We start from the raw sequence: 13,112 nt of genomic DNA, 5'->3' as shown, positions 1-13,112 counted from the left end.
TTTTCCAAGATGAAGAGTGTTGTGAAGGTCTTTTGAGAAGCCAATAATTTTTTGAGGTACTACTGAGACTCTTCAGGGCTATCAGAGAATACAAACAAGAGGCAGGGTATGGTGTGAAAGGACTGTTATTTTTATTTTTGAATTTTTTTACAATTCATAATTTTTTTAATATACTGCAATTGTATTTCAGTCGCACAAAGTTAGCATGTAGGAAATTTAAATGAAACAGTATGGTAAAAATAGCAGAGAACCAAAAAAATCTAAAAAGGATAGGAATAAAGATGAAGACACAGATGTAGAGAATGGACTTGAGGACATGGGGAGGGGGAAAGGTAATCTGGGATGAAGTAAGAGCGTGGCATGGACATATATACACTACCAAATGTAAAATAGATAGCTAGTGGGAAGCAGCTGCATAGCACAGGGAGATCAGCTCAGTGCTTTGTGACCTCCTCGAGGGGTGGGATCGGGAGGGTGGGAGGGAGATGCAAGAGGGAGGAGATATGGGGATATATGTATATGTATAGCTGATTCACTTTGTTATACAGCAGCAACTAACACAACAATGTAAAGCAATTATACTCCAATAAAGATGCTAAAAAAATTAAAAGCTAAATATGTAAAAAAATAAATAAAAAATGAAGGAAGTACAATTAAAGCATGAGAATTCAACATTCATTAGTATTTCATCTTCAGTTTTTTCAGACTGACACTTGATACTTGCAAATTTTGAAACAAACTTTGAGATCATGATGACTATTCTGAAGAGATTTCAGCACCAGAACTAAGATTTGTACATTCAGTTGCTTTGCAATTGACTTGTTAGCCATTTGCATAGCGTATAGTACAGATTTGTCACTGGTCAGATCACAGTGTTGAAGGAAAGAAGTACCTTCCTGTAATTAGACAGGATCCCCTAAACTGCACTCACCTTAAGACATCCAATGTACAAGAGCACAAAAACCATCACAATAGTGTGTCTCCAAGGAACATAGTTTTGATAAGGAAAATAACTTAAGCTTCTGTTTCCGATTTTAATTACTGAAATCTCTAACAATGACAAAACTGTCACATAGGACAGTAAATGTATACAGTAATTCAATCAAACTTCTTGGAAAGAACACATTTAGCAATCTGGGATAATGCAGAATGACAGGAAATATAACGTGATTCAACATTGGTTCTTCTAGTCATTTTACACAGACATCATGTTAATATTAGACCAAGGCACAAAACATTTAGTGCATAAACCAGTTTCTTTTTTAAGATCTATCATTTTTATCTTGGTCTTTTATCTTATGTTGGACCACCTGTACCTAGTACTCTATCCTACTGCTCAATTTAATCAACAAAATCAAAAGTGATTTCTGACCAGATTTATGGGGGACATATACGTTTATATCATCAAAGTGTTTCCATGACCAAAAGTACAATAATAAAGATGAAAATGCCTATTTCTTTTAGAAAATAGTACTTTATAAGCTTGCTGCATTTTTAATGTCTTTACTATTGGATGACAATGAATAGTTGATAGAAAAAAAACTATACTTAATTATGATAGCTCATCCATCACAGATTAATCTAAAAATGAAGTTTCTACAGAAACAGGAACTATTTTAACAAGGAAAAGAAATCCCTCATTCAAACCTCTTTGAAGTGGTAATGGCTGCACACCTGCAGCATTTAGAAAAGTATGCTATCAACAAGCTCTGTCTTATGAACTTAGATTAAGAAATCTAGAAAGCAGATGGTGGATTATTCCTTCACAATTTTAGTAAAATAACTGATAATCAAAGATTTCAAAGCAAATATGGCACATAACAACCCAAGCATAAATCAAGACGGAGAGCCTGGAGAAGTTTTGATTTTCTAAATTTTCAAAAAATTCTATCATTGCAACATACAGGATTTCTCCCCTATTTCAATCTTAGAAGTTTCAAAGGAAAGGGAGAGGATTACATACTCACACGTGAGTACCCGCACACACGCACGCTCACACGCACACACTTGGTGGTAAGTAGAGTATCTAGCTCCTTCTTCCCACCACCTAAGTCTCACTTTATTTATTAAAAGAAAATTATGCAGGACCCCTCGTTGTTTTCTTTTTGTCTAATGATTTCTCTGACCTTAATTGCTGCCATCATGGTTACTTTTCTAGTATTTCAACATAAGATTCAAAAGCAGCTTTGTAGTCAGGAACGTGTACCTGAACACCTGTATAACTGCAGGGCACCTAGGTAATAATAACTGCCAAATTCAGGATCGAACTTTTGAGTTCCACAGTAAGATATAATTCATGTGAATTATAAATGGTCTGAATCATGTTTCAGACCACTGAACTTACTAAAGTGAAAATACAAATAGCTGAAGACATGATGTAAAAGATTAAATACTTGGTTCTGTTAACATATTTACCAGTTAAAGTCACAAAATATTCCTCATTATTATTCATGCAGATAATTGAAAACATGATAGTGCAGAAATTAAGTTTAAATTAAACATTATTCCTTCCCTTCCTCCCACTTCCCTATACTCTACAAAATGTTTTCCCTGGGACTAGGCCTTGAAAAGGCCACTACATATTAGTTTGATATGCATTACTGTCTGCAATTAAAAAAGCTAATTTTGTGATGGTTGTAATTATATTATAAAAATGTCCACATTCATCAATCTAAAAAAGGTTGAAAACACTGAATCTACAATATATTGTTTTACATTTGACCACTGGTTTGTGTTATGTAGGAATCATAGATTTGGTAAATCACTAATAATTTAGGAAGGCATCTAAACCTTTAAATTCTGCATGAATTTATGTTCAAATATACAAAATTGCTTGAAGGCTAAACTCGAGAGACTTCCTATTATTCTAAAATTCCTCACCCTGGGCAAATCATTTTTAGGACACTTTCTTATAAATATCACCCTTTGAAAGCACATACAATTCCATCTGTTCCACATTTTATGATCTTAACCTACATAGGGCTGATCTCAATTATTCATGGGATATCAAATGTGACAGGAAGACAAACCTGAGAGAAACATTTACAATACAATAGCATAACTTGCTAAATTCTTCATCAGCGTTCTCTGAAAAAAAACTTCTCAAAGCCTTTCTCCTCTTTATTTTAGCAATGGATTGTGGAAAATGTGTGATTTTCTCTTGACATGAAAATATTTCAAGGCACGGTGTTCTTGCCTGACTGGTTTAGTATTTTCTGCATAACTGATACAGGAACTCCTATACAACACTCTTCCACCCTGTAGTAAAGGTCAGAAAAAAGCATCAAACTGGGAGGGTACTAGCTTATTGCCAGAGTAGTAATGTCTGAAGGCTTTCAAAGTATGTTGTCTTTTCCCTCCTTCTGTTTGTCTCCATTTTCTTTTTTACGGCTCACAGAATGTAAGCGTTTTGTTGTTGTTAACAGTTGTTCTTTGCAGTTTTTTTTTCTTTCTCCAGATTAAAGTCCTATCTCTTCTTAGTTTCTCTATGTGGTATTTCACTTGCTCAGTTCCTGCCTGATTGCATCGATGAGCTCTTCTTGTAGCTTAGTTAATTCTTTTCTCATTTCATCTAAAATGTTTGGCTTCAGTCCAGTCCTCCTGTCTGGACTCCTTTGGCACTGGACTGTGATGAGGGTGCAGATTTTGGTCTGTAAATAACAGGTGACTTGCTGCCATTCATTGTATTTGCTCTTTTCCAAGGTTTTCTTGTTGGTTCAGGCGTACTTGTTGAAGAGGCCTTGGAAGTTACAGGGTCTGAATCTTCATTTTGTCTTCTTTTCGTTCTGTTCCTATTGTTGATCCCTTTTCAGCAATTATCTTCCTCCTGGCCATCAGGGTGCTCATTTCTTCCATTAACCCACCACCCCTAATGGAAGGAGTCCTTTTCCACTACCCGTATTTTCAGATGAGGCCAAATTCACACCAGTGATCTCCCCTCCACTTGGGAAACAGGCATCCTCCATCCGTGACACTTTCCTAAGTTTTGATCCAGAAATTGCAGCTGCAAGTCCAGTTAAAGGGTGACTGTCTTCAGACATGGATGCCCCCAAAATCCAGATGCAGGGAAGGGAGAAGCAGGAGGTGGTGGAGGAGGAGGGGGTACCTGATTAGGAGGAAGGTGGTAGAGGAGGTGGAGGCCCTGAGGATGGAAGTGGATGGGATGGAGGGAGTCCTGGGGAAGGAGGGAGTGTGACTGATGCCTGGGCAGGACCTGGCGGGAGTGAAGGAGTGGGTGGAGGTGCAGGTGGTCCCAAGACAATGCAAGCCTGGCTCAGCAGCGGTGGAGACTCCCAGCACAGAGCTTAGAGGAGTCTCCACAGAGGCAGTAGCTGCTCTTGCTGCTCTCGTTCTTGCCTTTCTCGGTCCCGTCTCTCCAGCCTCTCCCGTTCTTGTCTCTCCCGCTCCAGGCAATCCTGGCGTTCTCTTTCTTGTCTCTCTCTCTCTCCAGCTGTTCCTGTTTCAGTCACTCCCTCTCCAGCCCTTCCCTTTCTAACCTCTCCCCCTCCAATCTCTCCCTTTTCATTCTTTCACCCTCCAGCCTTTCCCGCTCCAGCTCCTTTTCTTTGCTGTGCTTGCAGTTGCCTTTGAATTTCCGATTCTTCTTGTGATGGGCCATTCTGAACTTGGGCAGGTAGTTGTGAATTTTGTCTAGGCAATGTTGGCCCTGTTTCCTGTGAATTCAACACGTCGAAGGCATGCATCACAGTACTTGCGAAGACACTGGCATCTTCTTTGCTGACGAAGTTGAGACCATACACCTGTCTAGCGTTCCACCATTGGTGGAAGGTCTGTGTAGCTTGATTGCACTTCAACCCTTTATTTTTTTAATGAAGTACGATTGACATACAATGTTACATTAGTTTCAGGTGAATAACAACATAGTGATCTGAATTTTATATACATTACATACATTACAAGATGATGATCACCATGATAAATCCAGCTACCACCTGTCACAGTTTAATATTATGACAATATTACTGACTATATTCCCTATTTTATATATTATAGCACCATAACTTATTCATATTTGTAAGTTTGTGCTCTTTAATCTGTTTTGCTGATAAAATACATCCCTCCACCCTCCCACCTCCTGACAATCATCAATTTGTTCTAGGTATCTATAAATCAATTCTTTTTTTGTTGTTGTTCACTTCGTTTTTTAGATTCCACATATAAGTGAAATCGTATTATATTTGTCTTTCTCTGACTTATTTCATTTAGCATAATACCCTCTAGGTCCATCCATGTTGTTGCAACATCTTCACTATCCATTTATTCATTGAAGACATTTAGGTTGCTTCCATCTCTTGGCTATTATAAATAATACTAATATGAAAATAGGGGTGCATATATCTTCTCAAATTAGTGTTTCTTTGTTTTCTTTAGATATATATCCAGTAGTGGAATTGCTGGATCATATGATAGTTCTATTTTTAGTTTTTTAGGAACCTACATACTGTTTTCGACAGCAGCTGCAACAATTTACATTCCCACCAACAGTGCACAAGGGTTCCTTTTTTTCCACATCCTTGCCAACACTTGTTATTTCTTGAGTTTTTGATAATAGCCATTCTGACAGGTGTGAGGTGGTACTGATTTGCATTTCTCTGATGATTAGTGATGTTAAGCATTTTTCATGTGCCTGTTGGCCATTTGTATGTCTTCTTTGGAAAAATGTCTATTCAGGTCCTCTGCCCATTTTTTAATCAGATTGTTTGGATTTTCTTTTTTTATATGTTAAGTTGTACGAGTTCTTTATATACTCTGAATATTAACCCCTTATTAGATGTAAGATTTACAAATATCTTCTCCCATTCAATAGATTGCCTTTTTGTTTTATTTCTGGTTCCCTTCATTGTGCAAAAGCTTTTTAGTTTGATGTAGTTCCATTTGCTTATTTTTGCTTTTTCCCTTGAATGAAGTGACATATCCAAAAAATAATAATAATTACTAAGACTAAAGTCCAAGAGCTGAATACCTGCTTTCTTCTAGAAGTTCTATAGCTTATGGTCTTATATTCAAGCCTTTAATTCATTTTGAGCTTACTTTTTTGTATATAGTTTAAGATAGTGGTCCAGATTCATTATTTTGCAGGTAGCTATCCAGTTTTCCCAGAACCATTTACTGAAGAGACTGGATTTTACCCATTGTATATTCTTGCCTACATTGTTACAGAGTAACAATGTGTGTGGGTTTATTTCTGGGCTATCTATTCTGTTCCATTGATCTATGTGCCTGTTTCTGTTCCAGTACCACACTCTTTTAATTACTATAGTTTTTGTTCTTTCTCAAGATTGTTTTGGCTATTTGGGGGTCTTTTGTTGTTCCATACAAATTTTTGGATTATTTCTTCCAGTCATTTGGAAAATGTCATGGGTATTTTGAAAAGGATTACACTGAATCTGTAGATTTTTGGGGGTAGTATACACATTTTAATAATATTAATTCTTCCAATCCAGGAGCCTGGGATATCTTTCCATTTATTTGTGTCATCTTTAATGACTTTCATCAAAAATCTTATAGTTTTCAGAGTACAGGTCTTTCACCTCCGTGGTTATATTATTCCTAGGTATTTTATTCTTTTTGATGCAACTGTAAATGGGATGGTTTTCTTAATTTCTCTTTCTGATAGTTCATTATTAGTGTATAGAAATACAACAGACTTCTGTATATTAATTTTGTATCCTGCAACTCTACTGAATTCATTTATTAGTTCTAATATTTTTTGGTGGAGTATTTAGCATTTCCTAAACATAGTATCATGTAATCTGCAAATAGTGACCATTTTATTTTTTCCCTTCCAATTTGGATTACTTTTATTTCCTTTTCTTGTCTAGTTGCTGTGGCTAGAATTTCCAATACTATGTTAAATAAGAGAATGGCAAGAGTGCACATTCTTGTCTTTTTCCTCATCCGAAGATCAGGAGAAAAGTTTTTAGCTTTACACCATTGAGTACAATGTAAGCTGTTGGTTTGTCATATGTATTGTTTACTACTTAGAGGTACATTAATTACCTCTATACCCACTTTGTTGAGAGTTTTTGTCATGCATGGGTGTTGAATTTTGTCAAACACTTTCTTCTGCATCTACTGAGATGATCATATGATGTTTACCCTTTGTTTTGTTGATGTGGTCTGTCATGTTAATTGCAGATGTTGAGCCATTCTTGCATCCCTGGAATAAACCCCACTCTATCATGATATATGATCCTTTCAATGTACTGCTGAATTTTGTTTGCTAATATTTTGTTGAGGATTTTTGCATCTATGTTCATCAAAGATGTTGGCCTGTAATTTTCTTTTTCCATAGAGCCTTTGCATGCTTTTGGTGTCAGGGTAATGCTGACCTTGTTAAATGATTTTGGAAGCTTTCCTTCCTCTTGAATTTTTTTTGCTTTTGTTTTGAATAGTTTGAGAAACATCAGTATAACCCTTCTTTCAATGTTTGGTAGAATTCACCTACAAAGCTATCTGGTCCTAGGGTTTTGTTTGTTGGGAGTTCTGTGATTATTGATTCAATTTCATTACTAGTATTTGGTCTAATCAGATTTTCTATTTCTTCCTGATATACTCTTAGAAGACTGTATGTTTTTAGGAATTTATCCATTTATTCTATGTTTTCCAATTTGTTGGCATATAATTGTTCATAGTAGTCTCTTATGAATCTTTTTATTTCTATGGTATCGATTGTAAATTCTCTTTTAATTCTAATTTTATTTGAGACCTTTCTATTTTTTTCTTGATGAGTCTGGCTAAATGTTTTTCAATTTTGTTTATCTTTTCAAAGAACAAGCTCTTAGTTTCATTGATCTTTTCTATTGTTTTTAAATTGTTTTTCTCTTGCTATGTATAAGATTCTCTCTTTATATTTAACTTTTAACATTTTAATAATAATATGTCTTGGTGTGAGTCTCTTTGGGTTCATCTTGTTTAGGATTCTCTGTGCTTATGGACTTGGATGTCTGTTTCCTTCACCAGGTTAGGAAACGTTTCAGCCATTATTTTTTCAAGTTTTCTGTTTCTTGCTCTCTTCTGCTTCTGGGACCCCTATAATGTGAATGTTAGTACACTTGTCCTAGAGATCCAACTATCTTCATTTTCTTTTTGCCTTTTTTTTTTTTTCTGTTCCAATTGGATTATCTCCAATACCTTGTCTTCTAGATCACTGATCCTTTCTTCTGTCTTATCTGATTTGCTTCTGATTCCATATAGTGTATTTTTCATTTCAGTTATTGTAATCTTCAGCTGTTGTGTGTGTGTGTGTGTGTGTGTATATATATATATATATATATATATATATTCTTTTATCAAGTTCTCAATGAGTTCTTCAATTCTTCTTCTGAGTTTGGTAAGCAACTTTATTATTATTACCTGAACTCTTTACCAGGTAGATTACTTATCTCCATTTAGCTTAATTCTTTTTCTGAGGTTTTGTCTTTTTCTTTCTTTTGGAACATATTCCTTTGTCTCCTCATTTTGCTAATTCTCTGTGTTTATCTCTATGTATTAGGTAGATCAGATATATCTCCTGGTCTTGAAGGAGTGGTCCATTGTAGAAGGTTTCCTGTGAGGCCTAGAAGAGCAATCCCCTATGGTCACCAGAGCCAGGCACTTCATAAGTATTCCTTCTGTGGGCTGTCTGAGTCCTCCTGTTGTGGTGGGGTCATGTTTGCTACTGGTGTACTGATTGGTGGGGCTGTTCCCTGGCCCAGCTGTATGCAAGGCCTGGTCATAACTGCTGGATTCATGACTGCTGCCCCAGTGAGGCTGGATTCAGGGCCTGACTGCCACAGTTGTGGGTATGGTGGTTTTATGGGGTTGGTCCCCTGGCACAGGAGCCATTTTGTGGGGGAGGAATGCCAGACCCACCCGAGGCTGCCTGCCAGGTGTGGTGGGGTAGGGCTTGCTTTGGAAAGGCACTGACCAGGGTGGATGGATTGGACAGGGTGGGTCCTCAGGGGACTGCTAGGACAGGGCAGGAAATACTAGCAGGGTAGTTAGCAAATGTCAGAAATAATGCCCACCAGCACCTGGCCAGCTAGGTAAAAGGAGAATTAGAAAAATGGCATCTACCACTGGTTTGGTACCTTGATAAAGTTCCAATAGATCCCTGCTCCTTTGGGACTCACCCTAAAGTTTGTCAATGAATCTCCTTCACATATAGCCCAGGCACTTTTCAAACATAGGTCTCTTTGCTGGAACTCAGAGAGAGTGAGTTTGTGCACAATCCATTTAAGAGCAGAGTCTGTTTGCTATAGCCCTCCAGCTCTCCCAGCCATAAGCCTCGGTGGTTTTCAAAGCCAGACATTATATGGGATCATCTTCCAGGTACAGGTCCCCAGAGTTGGGCTGCCTGATGTAGAGCTCAAACCTTTTGCTCCTTAGGGAGGACCTCTGTGTTTGTGATATCCCCTCCCACTGTGGGTAACTCTGCCAGGGATGTGGGTCCTGACTAGACTGCATCTCTGCCCCTCCTAGCCATCTCAATTTGGATCCTTCTTTATATCCTTAGTTGTAAAAGAGGCATTCTGCTAGTCTTCAGGTTGTTCTTAGAAAAACTTCTATACATAGCATAGTTTTTGTGTGTCTATGGGAGGAGGTGAGCTGAGGATCTTCCTACTCCACCATCTTGATTCTCTCCTCCTGAAAGGACTACTCTTGATGAAGATATACAGTGAATTAAAGGAAAGTATTTTGTTTGTGAAGGAGTAGGAGTATCTGTGGCATATATTAGAAATTTGACAGCATTTATATTCTTCCAAACCTGGTTATATGATATTTTCCCCATTAATCACATGGTAAGGTATATATCAGAGTAGTAATGCAGAGTTGGCAAGTGTCATATTGCAAAACAACACACAAATTATTTTCCAAAAATACTTATTCTGAAAATTAAATGACACCTTAAAAAAAATAAATGTCCAGAATATAACTTAAAATTTGGCTGTTTTATCAACAAAGATTATCCACTTCTCTTTCATACTTAATCACTTTTGTGCTATCTTTATACAGACACTATTTTTTAAGCTGAAAAATTTCAGCATTATCAACATTAACATTTATTGTGTACTTAATCAAAAAAACTTAATCTACTCAGGAAGGATTAAAATTTTGAAAGTGCATAAATATTTTAAATATCTTGATCTTCTACTACTGATGATAATTTCTACTGCTACTAACATTGAATATTCATTTGTTTCTGTGGAAAACAGATCCACCAAAACATAATTTCCAGAACATAATTTCCAAGAAAGATTAATTTGGAAAGCAGTAGATTTAAAAGTTCATTCAATATCCTTTTTAAGCTTCTCTTGAAACCAATGACAAAATTTCTTGGCAAGAGTGAAAACTAGAGTTGCTAGTACTGTACTGACTGTTGTTTTTTAAAAAATGGAATTAACTGGAATGTGGATGTCTTCTTAAAATAATGCAATGAGGAACAAAATTCTGGAAATTATATTCACTTTGTACATTATCAAATGTCAGGAAATATTTTGTGTATTAGGAAATTACATTAATTTTACATTTTAGGAAAATACTCATAAATTATGTAAATGATTTTGTGAAATTATTATGGAAAATATGGAATTATTATGGAAAAATATGGGAATTATTATTCCTTTCTTTAAACATGTACTACATGACAAATACAGCACTTCCCCTGCAGCTTAGGTTTCTTGTTTACTCTCTGCAAAAGTTAAAAAGTTACATATCTTATTTTTTCTTTTCTTTTTTTTTTTTTGCGGTACGCGGGCCTCTCACTGTTGTGGCCTCTCCCGTTGCAGAGCACAGGCTCCGGAAGTGCAGGCTCAGCGGCCATGGCTCACGGGCCCAGCCGCTCTGCAACATGTGGGATCTTCCCGGACCGGGGCATGAACCCATGTCCCCTGCATCAGCAGGCGGACTCTCAACCACTGTGCCACCAGGGAAGCCCACGTATCTTATTAATACAAGATTATTTATTGTAAATTTGCTTTTCTCTTTTGCCTACCTTACCTAAAATTTTCTTCTCAGAGAAGAGTAAGAAATTCTAAAAGGAATATGGAGACTGAGATGTATTATCAAGGGATATACATTGAATAGAGAGGTAATATTCATGTTCTAATATAAAAAGCATTATACATTGTGGGGAGGATAACTGTGTTAATCAAGATGTTATTATGAGAGAGGATTTTCTAATTTTCTACCACCATTCCCATTAGAATGTCAATAATGCACCTAAAGGAAACACATAAGTACATTGTCCTGTGTGGTGGAGGGTAAGCATCATCTACAGGTTTCATCATCTCTGATTATGGTAGAATGAGTGAGTCCTTTTCTGACCTAGTGATATTTGAGGGGTGAGAAGGAAAAAAGTAAAGAGAGAGAATCAGGTTTGAAAGAGTCCTATTTTCCACCTACATAGTCTTTAACATAAAGAGGGGGATTTATGTTATATAGGGCAAGATGCTACAAGGGCAGAGATAGGAGGGATAGTGACTCACCTGGCTCTCTAAGTTAGATTGAGTAAAGTGGATATCTAGAAGGCTTCCATATAATAATCTAGTACACAGATATCACCATAGAACCTTGGCAGTGTGCTTAGGTATGAGTCATGAGCCTATCAGAACCTGTAGGCTTAGAATTAAGAACTAAAATATAGCTGTGATAAAAATGCTGAGCAAAAAAAACTAGTGGGTTTATTGTAGTGAGTCAGGTGGAAAATTTTGTGGGATTTAAGGTTTGTTTTTACCAAGAATAAGAGAAGCTGAGTTATGTATATCAAAGAGTGTCCCAGCCAATGATGACTGTCTGGATGTGATTATTATTATTATTATTTTTTTTATTTTTATTTTTTTTTTGTGGTACGTGGGCCTCTCACTGTTGTGGCCTCTCTGGTTGTGGAGCACAGACTCCGGACACGCAGGCTCTGTGGCCATGGCTCACGGGCCCAGCCGCTCAGCGGCATGTGGGATCTTCCCTGACTGGGGCACGAACCCGTGTCCCCTGCATCGGCAGGCGGACTCTCAACCACTGTGCCACCAGGGAAGCCCTGGATGTGATTATTATTAATAGCAACTCTTTACTGTCAAAGTATTCCATTTTGAACAATAAGTCACATGGTCACTACAGATAGTGTATATTCTCTAAGGGCTTTGCCATTGAAGTTATAGAAGTAGAAAGAGGAAAGGGATGCTGAGTAACTAGAAAATTTAATCTAATAGACACCAAACATTATTTAAAAGGACTACAAAAAATAATGTATCATACAATTTTCAAACTTTATATAACAGAAAGTTACTTTTCTCCCTCATCCATGCATACATGCTATTCAGTCAGACCAAATTAATTACAGATTAACTATTATGCTTTCTAGGCACATCAGCATTGTAGTATGAAATACATTTTCCAATTCCACAGCATTGCACTATTTATAAGATTTAAAGATAATGGAATAAAATTGTATTTTTGTTTTGTTTTGTTTTGTCTTTATTTTTGAATTTTATTTAATTTTTTTTATACAGCAGGTTCTTATTAGTCATCAATTTTATACACATCAGTGTATACATGTCAATCCCAATCGCCCAATTCATCACACCACCACCCCCACCCTCTGCCGCTTTCTCCCCTTGGTGTCCATACGTTTGTTCTATACATCTGTGTCTCAACTTCTGCCCTGCAAACCAGTTCACCTATACCATTTTTCTAGGTTCCACATATATGCGTTAATATACGATATTTGTTTTTCTCTTTCTGACTTACTTCACTCTGTATGACAGTCTCTACAAATGACCAAATTTCATTCCTTTTTAAGGCTGATATTCCATTGTATATATGTACCACAACTTCTTTATCCATTCGTCTGTCGATGGGCATTTAGGTTGCTTCCATGACCTGGCTATTGTAAATAGTGCTGCAATGAATATTGGTGTGCATGTGTCTTTTCGAATTATGGTTTTCTCTGGGTATATGCCCAGTAGTAGGACTGCTGGATCACATGGTAATTCTATTTTTAGTTTTTTAAGGAACCTCCATACTTTTCTCCATAGTGGCTGTATAAATTTGCATGCCCACAAACAGTGCAACAGGGTTCCCTTTTCTCCACACCCTTTCCAGCATTTGTTGTT

The 13,112-nt window shown here is 36.9% G+C and overlaps 1 pseudogene; it reads right to left on the bottom strand.

Moving 5' to 3' along the window:
- Window positions 1–3,485: 3,485 nt before the first annotated feature.
- Window positions 3,486–13,112, bottom strand: part of LOC132477437 (protein enabled homolog) — an 88,660-nt pseudogene continuing 79,033 nt past the window's right edge.

Source organism: Mesoplodon densirostris, chromosome 17, assembly GCF_025265405.1.
Source record: "Mesoplodon densirostris isolate mMesDen1 chromosome 17, mMesDen1 primary haplotype, whole genome shotgun sequence".
Lineage (NCBI taxonomy): Eukaryota > Metazoa > Chordata > Mammalia > Artiodactyla > Ziphiidae > Mesoplodon > Mesoplodon densirostris.
This window is presented reverse-complemented; position numbering and strand designations above follow the sequence as displayed.